We start from the raw sequence: 12,828 nt of genomic DNA, 5'->3' as shown, positions 1-12,828 counted from the left end.
CTCCTTCTCCTTCCCCTCTTTCCCAATCACTCCTGTTTCCCTCAAATCTTCCCCAAACCCGTCGAATAAGCAAAACCCTAGCCGCCACCTCCGCCGGTTCGGCGGCGCCGCCTCCAAACCCAACCAAAATCACACCCCAGACTCACCTTGACTCCTTCTTCCCAAATCCCAAGCCAGATTCCTTCAAACCCGCTTAAACCTTTCGAATCCCAAATCTAGGGTTTATGTCAAGGTCCGAGTCGAAGTTCAGGGGGCTTTATCAGTGTTCCATTGGTTCCAAAATGATGTTATGTGCTTGTTCTCGGCAAAGAACAAGCATATAACATATATTTGGGATCAGATTCGAAAGTCAGTCAAGTTGAGGCCCAAATCAGTAAGTTTTCGCGATTTTTCTTCTTTCTTTATTTGTTTTTCTCCTGTTTCTTTTTCCTTGCATAGTAAATTTTCTTTGATTGAAATTGATATCTCCTTCATGTTTAGTTCTTTGTCATAATTAATATGATGCCTTAATTTTGGTTTGCCAGTTTCTTTCTTAGATTCTGTTTGTTAAGTTCTAGTTTATTTTTTTTTTTTGTTCGTATTGATAGCATGACTTTGTGTTCTGATTAATTTTTGTTTGATTCTTATTTTTCTGTTTGATTGGTATAGATAGCATGATTTTGTATTTTTATCAATTTTGTTCTTGATTTTTTGTCTAGTTCATAGTAGTAGCCTGTAATTGTATTAATTAGAATTAATTTCAAGTTCAAAACTAGGATAAGATTCCTGTTTGGTTATAGCTGAGTAATTCCCAGTCCTTGATGATTAACCATGGTCATTTTGACAAAGTTTAAAAGGGGTGGGGTTATGGTTGACATAGGTTAGTAATTTCAGAACTAGAAAAGGGTAATTTGGGTTAAGGTAATTCAAAGTGGGAATCCTGCAAATAACTGATTTGGAAAACCCCTAGAACATTCTAGATGGGGTTCTAATTAGAGTTTTAAGAACTAATAGTGTAACTTGAGCAACAAGCCAAAAATAAGGGACTAACTAGCTAAAACTGAAATAAAAAGAGGGGGCAAGGGGGTAAATGCAAAAATCTGAAAATTTCCCTGGTTTTGCCTATAAAAGGCAGTCCCTACTGCCTTGTTTTACAAGTTTAGATACTCTGAAAAAATTCCCCAAAACTCTCCAGCTCTTAAGTTCCCCCCAAAAATCCCCTTCTTCAAGTTTAAACTTAAAATTTGAACCTCAACACTAAAAGAGTTCAGATCTGAAATCATATAGCTCTAGAGTCTTTTGTTTAGATATAAAACCCTCCAAAAACAAAAAAAAAAAACAGAAAACTTTCCAAAACCCCAAAATATAAGTTACATTGCATCTCTTTAGGTTAATTTCTGCATTTAGCGTGGTTTTTTTTTAGAATCTGAAGCTTCAGAAACTTCCTGAGTCAAATTCAAGTGATTTTGAGTGTATTTCAAGCTTTTTTGGGTGTTATAGTAGCTGAAGTTGATTCTGATTTGGTTTAATATCGTTTCCTGGGTTCCAATTGAGTCCAAAATTGATTCCGGTTGCTGTGAATTGTTGTCTGAATTCGCTGTTAGTTGCCAACTGCTGCTGACTATTATTTCTCTGTGTTGATTCGATACTCAGGTACATTTCTCCAACTTAGAAGTTTTGGAAACAGACATCGCTATGTATGCATGACTTTGAAGTCCTCTGATGAAGGAATACAAGTTTCTATTTGAATTTGCCTTCATAGTTGCTATTAGCCTTAATACTAGTAAATTTGCTTAAACTATACCTATTTGTAATTGAATGGACTGTTTTAGGACTGTTTAGAATTGTGATGCTGTGATTATTGGACTGTTGGACTATTGATTTTTATTGGATTGCTGATTATCCATTAGTTTAGTATAATTTCGTTTGGTGACTAGGTCTAGCTTTCATATTATCAACAGCATAAGTGAAGAGACTGATTCTAGATCTTCCTTTGTAATTAATCATTAAACAGGTCGAGTATTAGGAGTAGTTAGTAGAAATGTCATTTATGGTGCGTTAATTCAGGAATTTGCTATCATGTTGATTTGAAGATTAAAATTAGAATAATGTGTTGAACTCAACTTCAAAATGACCTGTTGTTATTTACCACTGTTTGAAGTCCAATGCATCTCATAGTTCAAATATGCTGGTACTTTAGTCTACTCGTTTAGGTTTGTAAGTTGGCCTTCAAAGAAATGATTTAGACACAAGCATATAGGATTACCAGCATTCATCAACTATTGAATGAGTTGAATAAAATTGAATTCGAATCAGCTATTTGATCACTAGTAACTAAACCTATTGTGAATTAAAAATCAATAATATAGGATTGCACTAGATGTGGACTCATTTAAGAGCCTCAACGAGAACCTCTGTTTAAATAAGAGTTGGGCCAGGTCTGCTTAAGGCCCAGCGTCAGATAGCTCTTTCAAGGGCTCAATGAATTTTCTTCCTCCTGGGCCAGTCCCAGGCCAATTTGCTGGATTCTTTATTTCATTTGTTGAAATTGTTGGTTTTTGGACTTATTCAAATTGGGGCATATGGTGTGGACCCAAATTTGTGCACACGAGATAACTTTTTAAGAAGCTAACTGCTTGTTCTTCTTCTTCCTGGATTCATTTTAAGGCCCAAAATGCTAAGGGCTGGACTTCATAGTATTAATTTGGTAATTTGGGTTTAGGGCTCGCTAGTTAAGTAGCATGCTCGAATTAAGAGGTTCTCCTTTTGTTCGGGTATGGACTTGAACTGGAGGCCCAAAATCTTTGCATACTTTTAATAGTAGTCAATTAATAATATTAATTAATTAGGCCTTGTTAGAGACAAAATTCATAGAAAAATCATAGTTTGCTTTGGGATATCTTTTAAAATAAAATGAGGTGTACCCCACCAAACAAAAATGCATAAATTGGAGGCCCTCTTTAAATACTTATACTAAAACTTAGAACTCGGGACGTGCCGTTTAGCGATTTTCACGGCCATCCCGCAAAAATAATAACACGTTAGTCGCTTTAGGCGCGCTTTCTAATAATTTACCTTCCTAAATACGGGTGTGCATTTCATGCACCCAAATCCAAATCCCAAATGTTGAATAAGAATGTGTCGAGGATCCGGGTGCATTTCATGTGACGTGATCGGAAATTCGTTTTTTAAACGACGTTTCACTTTTTCTTAAAATTTTTAACTAAAAGCGATGACAATTCTAAAATTGCACTATAGGTTTGAACATGTATAAAATTAGATTTTAGCCATTTATATAATTTAAGCGACCGGTTAGAACCACGGGATCCGGGAGTGCCTAACACCTTCCCTCGGGTCAACAGAATTTCCTTAATTCAGAATTTCTAGTTCGCAGACTCAATTGGGAAGTCAAAAATTTACCTCGATTTGGGATTTAAGTTAAACCGGTGACTTGGAACACCAAAAGCCAATCCTATCCAAAAAAGCGACTCTAAAAACAAATAAATAATCCCATTTCGAATAATGTCACTTTAATGGAAAAACTCCCTTATACATTTATCCTCGGGGTAGGTGTGTAAAAAGGAGGTGTGACAGCTCTGGCGACTCTGCTGGGGAAACTAACCAGAATTTCGATTCATGTTTAAGAATTCGAGCTTTAGTAAATATGTTTATATTTGGCTTTATTCTGATTTTTCTACATGTTCCGTACTATATGTGCTAAATGTTTTACCGCTTTGATATTTGTTGAAATTGTATATATAAACTGTCGCGAATCCCTTCCTCTCTCTGGTCTTCTACATCATGGAGAAGGGTGCACTTCGTGTAGCTTCTTTTCTGTTTAGAGTCTTTCCCAATTTAGAACGAGGTTTGGATAAGTTGCTAAGCGGCGGAGCTTCTGTATCCCCGGTACGCTGCCTCCCCCTCGGCTCGAGTTGTCCGCTCGAGTAAGCCAGGTCTAGACCAATAAACCTAGGGTTTAAACCTAGAAGAACAAAAACTCATGACGGATCCTAGTAGGATGCTTGTTTGTATTATGTGCATTTGACTTAGGGGACTCACACACGGGTTGGGTCCGTCTAGGACAGGTGACCTGAAAATGAATTGACCATCCTGATGCATCTTACGTGCTACTTGCGCATTTATTTGCTCGGCTTTACATGTTGACCCGGTTGAATATAGTGGAAAAAATGAGAAAAATAGCAGTGTTAGGACTAAGTGAGGGTAACCATTTGTTGTGAAAAAAACCAATGCCACATAGTACCGAAATGCTGCCGATTTGAAAAATGAAAAAGAAAAGAGAAAAATATTTGAAAAATAGAAAAAAAATTGTTTTCAAAATAGTTTTGATTGTTGGCAAATCTGCCCGAACTACGCTGGTTTGATTTCTCACCGGATGTGAGATACGTAGGCAACCCTCATCGGGTCCAACCACCTTTTGCAAAAATAGCCAAATGTCAAAATTTTAATTTTTTGTCATAAATAAGTACAGGTGACGCCATTCTTGTCTAAAATAAGCCGAACGTCCCTAAAAGGAGCCGGAAGGCCGTTTTTTCAAGAACAGCCCCACCTGAGTCATTTAAATGGTTTGTGGGACCAGCCTTAAAAATCTTCTCCCAGAATAGTGCTGAAAGGCCGTATTTGCAAATCCAAGTCCTTGTTTTCTAAATAAAGAATTTTTGCACAAATAGCCATTTTTCAAAATAAATCATTAATTCCCCTAAATAAATGTGTAGGATGAATTCAAGTAACATCGAGACCTTCTCAGTCCTGAGCGAGATCCCTTTGAAACTCCATATGTGGTGGCATGATTTGGAAAAGGAAGAAGAGATACTGTGGTCAAAAGTTTGGGCGCCTCGTGATTTATTGAACATCAAGCCGAGGAAGGATATCATTTGGAGGCACTAAGACCATTTTGGGACCCGACTCGTAATGTATTCTGGTTTTCAGATATTATGAACTCACACCTACAATTAGAAGAGATTGCGGGATACGAGGGTCTTAACGGGAACCTCCGAGGTAGATACCCATTGGCCCAACGACCGGTAACCCTTCAATAGGTTCTTGGATTTGTTGAACATCAGCCGGGATATACAAGACCCGCACCTGGTGAAGGGTCTGGTACATTGCATTTCTTATATCACCGGATACGGTAACCCAAAAGGTTTGAAGAGCCCAACACCGGATTGACACATGCCGGGAAATAAGACAAATAGGAAGGCCCGAAGGGGATTAAGCCTTATGGTAGCCTTTTTAGAAGTGGTGATTTGTCCAAGAAAAAGATGGTCACATAGACTCGGCCTTGTAGGGATGCTAGATGTTGCCATGAAAAACCTACTAGCACAGTGGTTCCCCTGATTCTAGCAGAAATGTACCGAGCTTTGACAAATGTCGGAAGGTGTGAAATTTCTTTCAAGGCTGCAATGTGCTCTTACAGTTGTGGATACGGAATAGCTTCTGTCACCGCACAGCGCTATATGAATTACGTTTAACCGGATTGAGTTGTATTGCGGAATTCAGGACCCGGGTGACAGGTATTGAGTTCCCTGAGGGTACTGAGGCCTGGATCGTCATGCTTAAGATCCCTGACCGCAGATAAAGTTGAATGGGCTTATTTGGATGGCTTCACTGCTACTGAAGCTGTATACACATCAGCAGAGGTCTCTTATATTCTTTTGATGGGTATTCGAAGCATACACGCCCCTATGCTCTTTACCGAGTCTTGCGGACAATTTGGAAGATCCAGACAGTGCATAATGATGAAAGACCTGAGTGGGCAAGTCAATCGAGTTAAGGCCCGATGGCTGCATTCCCTGAAGGATGAATCTGAAAGATATGGAATGAGTGCAGGTACCCTTGAGCCTAAGACTATAGTACAAGGACCGAGCCAGAGGCGAGGTAGATCCCAAATACTTGGTCTGGTTTGGTAAAAGATTTCAAATTCCTGAGAGACCCGCAAAAAGGCCATATGTACAACAATTCACTAACGAGGCCCAGGTGCAATGGGTGATTGGTTAGCCAAAGAAAAGGAGTCACCGGCCCGAATAGGAGCATTGGAAAAACGGTTCAGGAGCTTCAGTTTGAAAACAGCTTGCCAAGCCGCAGCCGATGAAGGTGATGAAAAGAAATTGGCCCCAGGAGAATGAAGCTCTTAAGGCCAAATTTCAACAAATGAAAATAGATGCCAGGAATCAAGAAAGAAGTCTATCCGACGAAGAGATTGATAAAAGAGGTTAAAGAAGCAAGTCTTGGACTGTCAGGAAGAATTGAGAAATTCGAGGGGAACATAGCAAGACTTCGAGCACAATGGGCAAAGAAGACTGAGGAAAGACCCAGTTTGTACAACAAATGAAGAGAAACTACGAGGAACCATTGCTAACATTGAAAAGAAAAATGAATACTCTTGAAGAAAGGGTAGCTCGGCGGGACAAAGAATTTCAGGCCGAGACGGAACAATGCTATGGGTTAATCTTGAGATGGAAAAGGAAATAAAATTTATTACAAGACCTTCACTTCCAGGATGTTCAGGTGCTAGAGGCTCGTACTCAACGATAAGTCGACTACTCCAAGAAAATGGCCAAATCAGGGAAAGAATCAGAGAGCATTGCCAACTATATTGTCATGAAGTGTCAGGCCGGTGAGCGGAATGGGTCGTACCACGTTCTTTGCCTCCGTGATATATTATTTGTTCGCCAGGTCATGAATGATCTAGATCAATTTGCAAAAGGGTCTTGCACGCAGGCCCGCGGCGATGCCGAGAGATGACCGCGGGCCCCAGGATTTTGAAGCTTTGAATGTATTCTTAGTTTATACGAGTCTGTATTTTGCTTTGAGTCTGGTTTTTGTAATTTCCTTTTTTCCAAGAAAGAAAAACAAATAGTCTAGTAGCTTTGTATTCGCAGTTGTTTATTAATGAAAATTGAAAATCCCAAAATTTGTTTATCTTACTTTTTGCATTTATTTGCAAGAACTACGCTTGGTCTGATTCATGCTGGGTCTATGATACGTAGGCAATTCTCCATAGGATTCGACCGTAACCCCTAAGAAAAAGAGAGAAAAAAGAGAAGGAAAGTACGAAGGAAGGAAATAAAGAAAAAACAAGAGAGGAAAAGAAACGCAAAGAGAAAATAAGGCGTTGAGAGAAAAACCATGGTCAAAGAAAAGAAAAGCAGAAAATGAAAACAAAGAGAGATGAGGAAAGAAAATAAAAGAGAAAGAAAAGAGAAAGAAACAAGAGAAAAGCCGGATGACGCATGAAACGAAGCAAACATGTAGATATTCATTTAACTGTATAGGTGCATCACACTCCAATGTGCGGATACCTATCTTGTTATTTGTTTCAAAACTAACTGTTGTTGCTGTTCCATAATTCCAGCTGAGCTTTTTTCGAAACAGTGGTTTGTTTGTGGTAAGCTGGCCTCATCGCTATTTCACCATATCCAAAGGAAATACAGAGATATCGTCTGAAATGACTCTGCCTGCAATCCCCATACCCGAAGACAGCCCCATCTCGCGGGTCCCGGCCTCTGAGTCTTTTTACAGCTGAAGAAAATCGGATCTTGCGCCTGCGATTGATGGAAATGTGGGATGCTTGGAACAACGGAAAAGAACCTCCAGCACCATTCCTGGATTCCCGGAGCTATTCCCTAGATCTGGAGGTGTACTACTGTCCCCATCAGCCACCCAAACACTCCTTTGGGGCAACCTACCTAACTGCTCAATTCCTAGGAACACCTTCTGAGGTTCGCCCCCAGGTGTTCCCGTCTGGACTGTCCCTAACATCTTTACGGCTCCACCATGCTCCGCAACCACACAACCATCACTGCGCAAGCATGCTGTTGACTCTTCAGTCTTCCACATTCCAAAAATCCCGTCTTTCAGACGACCCTCTCATTATACTCAATATACCTACTCTCAACAGCCACCATACGAGCTTACACGTGGCAGGACAAACCCCAAAGCCCCAGAGCAGGATGAGATAGCAAAGAGAATGAGAAGCCTTGAGCAAAGCTTGAAAAATATGCAAATCTCTCTCTTTTTTCATAGGGTTTAGTTTAAGCTTTTGCTAGTTTGAATAATTTTCTTCATGCTAATTGATACTGTTCTAGTTTTCATGTGATGATTTAATTCTGTTCTGTTTGATTTTGTGGTTGGTTCAATTAGTCGACCCGTGATTGTTTACTGCAATTTGATTTTAGATCTAATTTCATAATTAGCTAAATCTGTCCAGTTAGTTTGATTTTAGGGTCTGTTTGATTGTAAATAATTGGTTCTAGCCTTGATTGATTAACCATAGTTAAGTAGGCTGTTTGGTTATAGCTGATAGTTTAACTAGTGTTAGTAATTTCAGGGGGTAATCAGGGGTAGTTTGGGCATTGGAAATGACTCAGTTTGTTAAGACCAGTGATTTCAAAACAAAAACAAGGGTAGTATAGGTATTCAGTAGGTAGAAAACAAGGCTAGAACACCCTAGGGCCTTCTAGAAGGGAGCCTTAGTGTAAGTTTCTGCATTTTTAATGCAGTAACTTAGGCAACAAGCCATAAATTAGGGATTAAAGTACAATTTCTGAAAATAAAAAGGGGGGGAAGATGAGTAAAAATCTCCAGAACCTTCTGCCCCTATTCTTGCCTATAAAAGGGAGGCTTAGTGCCTTGATAAACAAGTTTAGACCTCTGAAAAGTTCTCCAGACTTCCAGCCTTTAATTCCCCAAAAAAACCATCCCTGAAAAAGCTGATCCTCCAAATTTGAATTTCAAATCCTAAGGAATTCAAATCTGAGTTTCAGATCTTAATAGTCCTTCAAAACAAAAAAATCAAAACAAAAAAGAGAAAAACCAGTAGAAAACTCCAAAAAAAAACACTGTTACATTGAATTTTCTAGGTTAATTTTGAGTTCTAGGCATTAATTCTCATCTCTTAGCTTGACTTTTAAGTGCTGAAGCTTCAGAAGTGTCCTGGGTTCAAATTCGAGCTATTTTTGGGTGTATTTGAACTGTTTTGGTTCTTTCATTGATTGAAATTGCTCTTGGTTGGTTAATATGGCTTTCTGAGCTTGTGAACCTCTGATTTCTGTTGCTGAACTGCTGTGATACTGCTGACTCCTGTTGCTGTGATTTGCTGTTTGAACTGCTGCTGACCTTCCTCTTTTCTTTTGTTACCTTACACTTCCAGGTACACATCCGAACCTGATTTGATGTAGCCTTTGAAGTGGAAATGAAATAAAATATATTCCTTGAGCTGCACCTGTTTGAACTGCCATGTTCCATAGCCGATTAGATGTTAAATGATATGTTGTAGTTTAATTTTCATTTTGTATTTACGTGAATCTCGGACCGTATATCTTGGACTGGACTGGACTGTTTTAGGACTGTTTAGATTTGTGATGCTGTGATTATTGGATTGTTGGTCTTTGGACTATTGATTTGTATTGGATTGCTAACTATCCATTAGTTTAGTATAATTTCGTTTGGTGACTAGTCTAGCTTTCAATATTATCAACAGCATACGTGAAGAGACTGATTGTAGATCTTCCTTTGTAATTAATGATTAAACAGTCGAGTTATTAGGAGTAGTTAGTAGAAATGTCATTTATGGTGCATTAATTCAGAATTTGCTATCATGTTGATTTGAAGATTAAATTAGAATAATATGTTGAACTCACTTCAAAATGACATGTTGTTATATCGCTGTGAAGTCCAATGCATCTCATAGTTCAAATATGCTGGTACTTTAGTCTACTCGTTTAGTGTTTGTAAGTTGGCCTTCAAAGATAATGATTTAGACACAAGCATATAGGATTACCAGCTTCATCAACTATTGAATGAGCTGAATAAAATTGAATTCAGAATCAGCTATTTGACCACTAGTAACTAAACCTATTGTGAATTAAAAATCAATAATCTAGGATCCGCACTAGATGTGGACTTGTTTAAGAGCCCCAACGAGAACCTCTGTTTGAATAAGAGCTGGGCAAGGTCTACTTAAGGCCCAGCGTCAGGTAGCTCTTTCAAGGGCTCAATGAATTTTCTTCCTCCTGGGCCGAGTCCCAGGCCCAATTTGCTGGATTCTTTATTTCATTTGTTGAAATTGTTGGTTTTGGACTATTCAAATTGGGGCATATGGCGTGGGCCCAAATTTGTGCACACGAGACAACTTTTTATGAAGCTAACTGCTTGTTCTTCTTCTTCCTGGATGCATTTTAAAGCCCAAAATGCTAAGGGCTGGACTTCATAGTATTAATTTGGTAATTTGGGTTTAGGGCTCGCTAGTTAAGTAGCATGCTCGAATTAAGAGGTTCTCCTTTTGTTCGGGTATGGACTTGAACTGGAGGCCCAAAATCTTTGCATACTTTTAATAGTAGTCAATTAATAATATTAATTAATTAGGCCTTGTTAGAGACAAAATTCAATAGAAAATCATAGTTTGCTTTGGGATATCTTTTAAAATAAATGAGGTGTACCCCACCAAACAAAAATGCATAAATTGCGAGGCCCTCTTTAAATACTTATACTAAAACTTAGAACTCGGGACGTGCCGTTTAGCGATTTTCACGGCCTCCCGCAAAAATAATAACACGTTAGTCGCTTTAGGCGCGCTTTCTAATAATTTTACCTTCCTAAATACGGGTGTGCATTTCATGCAACCCAAATCCAAATCCCAAAATGTTGAATAAGAATGTGTCGAGGATCCGGGTGCATTTCATGTGACGTGATCCGGAAATTCGTTTTTAAACGACGTTCACTTTCTTAAAATTTTTAACTAAAAGCGATGAACAATTCTAAAATTGCACTATAGGTTTGAACATGTATAAAATTAGATTTTAGCCATTTATAATAATTTAAGCGACCGAGTTAGAACCACGGGATCCGGGAGTGCCTAACACCTTCCCTCGGGTCAACAGAATTCCTTATTCAGAATTTCTAGTTCGCAGACTCCAATTGGGAAGTCAAAAATTTACCTCGATTTGGGATTTAAGTTAAACCGGTGACTTGGAACACCAAAAGCCAATCCTATCCAAAAAGCGACTCTAAAAACAAATAAATAATCCCATTTCGAATAATGTCACTTTAAATGGAAAAACTCCCTTATACATTTATCCTTCGGGGTAGGTGTGTAAAAAGGAGGTGTGACAGCTCTGGCGACTCTGCTGGGGAAACTAACCCAGAATTTCGATTCAGGGTTTAAGAATTCGAGCTTAGTACAATTGTTATATTTGGCTTTATCTGATTTTTCTACATGTTCCGTACTATATGTGCTAAATGTTTTACCGCTTTGATATTTGTTGAAATTGTATATATAAACTGTCGCGAATCCCTTCCTCTCTCTGGGTCTTCTACATCATGGAGAAGGGTGCACTTCGTGTAGCTTCTTTTCTGTTTAGAGTCTTTCCCAATTTAGAACGAGGTTTGGATAAGTTGCTAAGCCGGCGGAGCTTCTGTATCCCCGGTACGCTGCCTCCCCCTCGGCTCGAGTTGTCCGCTCGAGTAAGCCAGGTCTAGACCAATAAACCTAGGGTTTAAACCTAGAAGAACAAAAACTCATGACGGATCCCTAGTAGGATGCTTGTTTGTATTATGTGCATTTGACTTAGGGGACTCAACACACGGGTTGGGTCCGTCTAGGACAGGTGACCTGAAATGAATTGACCATCCTGATGCATCTTACGTGCTACTTGCGCATTTATTTGCTCGGCTTTACATGTTGACCGGCTTGAATATAGTGGAAAAAATGAGAAAAATAGCAGTGTTAGGACTAAGTGAGGGTAACCATTTGTTGTGAAAAAAACCAATGCCCACATAGTACCGAAATGCTGCCGGATTTTTGAAAAATGAAAAAGAAAAGAGAAAAATATTTGAAAAATAGAAAAAAAATTGTTGTTCAAAATAGTTTTGATTGTTGGCAAATCTGCCCGAACTACGCTGGTTTGATTCTCACCGGATGTGAGATACGTAGGCAACCCTCATCGGGTCCAACCACCCTTTTTGCAAAAATAGCCAAATGTCAAAATTTTAATTTTTTGTCATAAATAAGTCAGGTGACGCCATTCTTGTCTAAAATAAGCCGAACGTCCCTAAAAGGAGGCCGGAAGGCCGTTTTTTCAAGAACAGCCACCCTGAGTCATTTTAAATGGTTTGTGGGCACAGCCTTAAAATCTTCCTCCCAGAAGTGCTGAAAGGCCGTATTTGCAAATCCAAGTCCTTGTTTTCTAAATAAAGAATTTTTGCACAAATAGCCATTTTTCAAAATAAATCATTAAATTCCCCTAAATAAATGTGTAGGATGAATTCAAGTAACATCGAGACCTTCTCAGTCCTGAGCGAGATCCCTTTGAAACTCCATATGTGGTGGCATGATTTGGGAAAAGGAAGAAGAGATACTGTGGTCAAAAGTTTGGGCGGCCTCGTAGATTTATTGAACATCAAGCCGAGGAAGGATATCATTGAGGCACTAAGACCATTTTGGGACCCGACTCGTAATGTATTCTGGTTTTCAGATTTTGAACTCACACCTACATTAGAAGAGATTGCGGGATACGAGGGTCTTAACGGGAACCTCCGAGGTAGATACCCATTGGCCCCACGACCGGTAACCCTTCATAGGTTCTTGGATTTGTTGAACATCAGCCGGGATATACAAGACCCGCACCTGGTGGAAGGGTGTTGTACATTGCATTTCTTATATCACCGGTACGGTAACCCAAAAGGTTTGAAGAGCCCAACACCGGATTGACACATGCCGGAAATAAAGACAAATAGGAAGCCCGAAGGGGATTAGCCTTCATGGTAGCCTTTTTAGGAGTGGTGATTTGTCCAAGAAAAGATGGTCACATAGACCTCGGCCTTGTAGGGATG

The sequence above is a fragment of the Nicotiana attenuata genome, unplaced genomic scaffold, assembly GCF_001879085.1.
Source record: "Nicotiana attenuata strain UT unplaced genomic scaffold, NIATTr2, whole genome shotgun sequence".
Taxonomy (NCBI): domain Eukaryota; kingdom Viridiplantae; phylum Streptophyta; class Magnoliopsida; order Solanales; family Solanaceae; genus Nicotiana; species Nicotiana attenuata.
Note: the sequence above shows the minus strand (reverse complement) of the source record.